Source organism: Mus pahari, unplaced genomic scaffold (genome assembly GCF_900095145.1).
Source record: "Mus pahari unplaced genomic scaffold, PAHARI_EIJ_v1.1 scaffold_12369_1, whole genome shotgun sequence".
NCBI lineage: Eukaryota > Metazoa > Chordata > Mammalia > Rodentia > Muridae > Mus > Mus pahari.
In genome coordinates, this window is record NW_018392961.1 from 14,873 (window position 1) to 19,121 (window position 4,249).

The 4,249-nt window shown below is 43.5% G+C and overlaps 1 protein-coding gene across 1 annotated transcript in view; it reads right to left on the reverse strand.

The window, feature by feature from the left end:
• The window catches only part of LOC110315272 (NACHT, LRR and PYD domains-containing protein 4C-like), a 16,356-nt gene extending 12,626 nt beyond the window's left edge, over positions 1 to 3,730 (reverse strand). The window contains exon 1 of the mRNA XM_021189362.1: positions 3,703 to 3,730. The gene's annotated coding sequence lies outside the window, so the exon portion shown is untranslated. The remainder of the gene's footprint in view (positions 1 to 3,702) is intronic.
• Positions 3,731 to 4,249: the final 519 nt, after the last annotated feature.

The window sequence follows — 4,249 nt, forward strand, 5'->3', positions numbered from 1 at the left end:
TGGAACTCACTTTGTAGACCGGGCTGGCCTTGAACTCAGAAATCTGCCTGCCTCTGCCTCCTGAGTGCTGGGATTAAAGGCGTGTGCCACCACACCCGGCTATGAGAAAACCAACTCTTATAAGCAGGCCTCTGGTGCTACAGACACTCCTAGGCATGTGGACACCCCTATGTGTATAGACACAGAAATAAATGTAATAAAGAAGTAAAAGCACACATACATATTCAAGTTATAATACCTTCAATCCCCACTTCGTTTACTGAGATGCAACTTCAGCATAAGTTGGGAAAATCCATCTGTCTGGAAAGATCATTACTGGGCTCTTTGAAACAACTGAATGAAGTCATCAATCTACTATATCAAGAAGCCCAAAGGGAGACATTACCCAATATCTAGACTCTTTATAGAGAAACTAAAAAACTGAGACACACAAAAAATACGCAAACAATTCCAGGAAGCTCAGTAGGGCACCTGTATGGTAGGCATGTCTCTGTCAGACACCCTGAGGCAGGATAGGAGGATACTGAATTGTGGTGATGTGGGGTGGGGGGAGAGGGGCGTGGGGAGGAGGGATGTTATGCTCTAGAGCCCTGGTGTCCAGAGGTCAGACCCCACTGACAAGGACCTGAAGGCCCACTGACACTGCACGTGTTCTTCAAAGGACATCTAAGAACGTAAATAAACTGTCATCACTTAGGGCCAAGTGATGTCTTCCTAAAGACATCACCACCAAGTATAACAAAATATATAAGGAATTAGGCTGTGTTTATTTCTGGCTTAAACAGAGGTTCTCAGTCTGTGCTTGTGACCCCTTAAGGATAGAGTGACCCTTTCACTGGGGTCACATGTCAGATATCCTGCAAATCAGATTATTTACATTATAATTAATAACAGTAGTAAAATTACAGCTATTAAGTAGCAATGAAAAAATAAAATCTTATGGTTGGTGGTTACCACAACATGAGGAACCAACAGCATTAGGAAGGTTGAGAACCACTGGGCTAACATAACGTATGACGATTCTCTAGCATGCTTTTTTCCTGTCCTACAAGATATCTCTCATAAAGCCACCTTAAAATTGTGTGTTGAGAAAAAGCCTTTACTTTTTTTTTTTTAAAGAGGGGACACATGGTATTTATTGATGGGTACCAGTTGAAGGTATTAAGATACCCTAATCTTCAAAAGTAAGAGGCCACAGGCACAAAGGCTCAAACCAGGGCATCTCTTCTTTCTTTATNGCTCTTTCCTCCTCCCTCATCTTCCCCCCCCACCCAGGTCCCTGGAAAGATGCCTGAACCTGCTCCTCTTTGCCCTGAGCCTAAAGTAAGTCAGCTGTGCAGATGGAGAGAAATCTTCACTCGTTTATCCAAGAGCTAATTTGATTTTAACTAAACAGAGGTGGTACTTACGTTACATGAGACCTAAAATCAACATCAGCAACAACAGCCCAATCGACCTTGNGGGACCTCAGGATGCAAACTCAACACGGTGGCTTCATCAGGATGATGCTAAACAAGCACGCTACCCAATAGTCCCAGGGTGTGCACAACCAAGTAGTGTGCAGTGATGGCAAAGGTCAGGGCAAAGGAAGATGCACCTCGGGCACTGAGTGGACCCCCTGGGGAAGGAGCCTCTGAGACACTGGCTCAGAGCAGGGACTGCAGTTCTGCACCGGCAGAGGGCACCGGCTGCATGGCACCGCCTGGTCCTTCTCCACTGTGTGCCCTGGACACAGGGACCCAGCAAGTGATGCACGCAGAGGGATGGCCATAGGCCACAGTATGCTCAGTCCATCTCTGCTCTGCAGTCCACCCGCTGTGCTTGCCCAAGCCTCAAGGCTTTTAATTTTTAACATTACAAAATAACATTTTCTTAAAAGTATTTACAAATCCTCTGTGTGTAAATGTGTATGTATCTCCACGCACGTGTGGAGATGTGTGAGCAGAAGGTTATCAGTAGCCTGAAGCTGAAGTTAACAGGCAGTGGTGAGTCACTCATGTCGGAACCAAACATGGGTCCTCTAGAAGAGCAGCAAACATTTTAAATCCTGGACTGTCTCTCCAGCACCACAAATTACACTCTTTGGGTGATGTTTGAAAGAAGTGTGTGTGTATGTGTGTGTGTCCGTGTCCATGTGGTATTTCTTAGCAACCTTAGAAGTGTAACTTGTGGTGGCGCACGCCTTTAATCCCAGCACTTGGGAGGCAGAGGCAGGCGAATTTCTGAGTTTGAGGCCAGCCTGGTCTACAGAGTGAGTTCCAGGACAGCCAGGGCTATACAGAGAAACCCTGTCTCAAAAGAGAAGTGTAACTTTTGAGAGCCATTCAGATCCTATGTATACCCACTGCCAAGAAACTGTGAGTCTCCCTTGAAAAGCCCATTTCCTAATTGCATGTTCTATTTTCTCTCTTCTGAAGTACTTTTTTTTCTTTCTTTCTATCTATCTATCTATCTATCTATCTATCTATCTATCTATCTATCTATCTATCTATCACATCTGGCTTGCTCTAAAATTAATTTCTTTGTTGAAGCTACAAATATCTATCAATCTATCTGTCTGTCTGTCTGTCTGTCTGTCTGTCTGTCTGTCTAATCTATCTATCTATCTATCTATCTATCTATCTATCTATCTATCTATCTATCTATCTATCTATCTATCAATCACATCTGGCTTGCTCTGAAATTAATTTCTTTGTTGAAGCCACAAATACTGGTTTTGCCCAAGGTGTGTGTGTGGGCAGGGGAGTCTGAAAATAATTCCCCAGGCAGCCGCCACTGTGGTGTGGGGTTGTTTTCCTCTCATTAGTGGCAACCCAACTAGATCAGATATTGCAGGAAGAGGAAAAGTATAAGAACCCAGACCAGACTTCTGCTCAGGCTAACATACCTGCAGCAGCCCCTCATCTCTCATGATTACTGTAAGAAATAAATTGCTGTGGTCCATTTTCAGTGTGCTCTGAACTCAGAGATCAAANAAGCACATATTGGAACCAGGAGGCCCACCCCCACCCCCATCTCCTCTAATTGGTGGCCAGCAGTTTGCAGAACTGCAAAGTTACAGGAAATTTTCCTTGTGTCTGAAGCTGCAAACAGAAAAGGGTCTGACTCAACCAAGAATATTCCCTAGATGAGGCTTTGCTTCCTGAAATAATCTGATGGAGGAATTTGGGAAAGCACTTAAATGCCAGAATACAGGAAGAAGAACTGTGAAAAGCTGTCTCTGGGATGTGATGCAGTTGTTGCACACACAAACTCACAGTGGCTGGGATTTCCTGAGCAAGATCAAGCCAGTCAACATTCTTGCATGGATGGAAGAGGGGGTGTAAGGTCCCACTCCAAACTGAGGAGCTAATGGTATTTGACAGCTACTGAGAAGAAGAACCATTCTTCCATGAGGAGGACACACCCCTGGAAGTTGCCACTGTTCATGTGAGTGACCCCACAGCTGTGCACATGTGGGCAGCACTAACGGGACTATATTTAGCTTGAAATTTCATGAGCAAATCGTGTACTTTACATGAGAAACAACAAAGAGACCAGTCCAAATCAGAAGAAAATGATAATCATTGAGAGAGAGAGAGAGAGAGAGAGAGAGAGAGAGAGAGAGAAACTGACTGAGACTCAAAGTCAGTAGATTCTTTGAAAACTCCTAACAGGTCTAATTAAAAAAAATAAAATAAGTGAGGTGGTAGTGACACACACTTTTGATCCCAGCACTCAGGAGGCAGAGACAGGGAAATCTGAGTACAAGGCCAGCCTGTTCTACAGACTAAGTTACAGAATAGTCAGGGCTACACAGAGAATCCTTGTCTTGAAAAACAATAACAAAAAAGTCACCAGGTGGTGCATTACTTTAATCCTAGCATTCAGGAGGCAGAGGTAGGTGTGTCTCTGTGAATTTGAAGCAAGCCAGGGCTACAAAGTGAGACCTTGTCTCAAAACAAAAATGAAACAACATAAACAACAACAAAAACCAACAACAACAACAACAACAACAACAACAAAACCAGTCAACGGACCAACCAATCAACCAACCAAACCATGGAAAAGAGAATAACAAATGAGTAAGAAGCAAAAAAATTCCAACTCAATTCTTCACTGAGTTATTCAGTGAATTTGCAAATTCATCTGGAATAATAAAAAACCTAGGATAGCAAAAACCATTCTCAACAATAAAAGAACCTATGGTGGAATCACCATGCCCGACCCTAAACTGTACTACAGAGCAATTGTGATAAAAACTGCATGG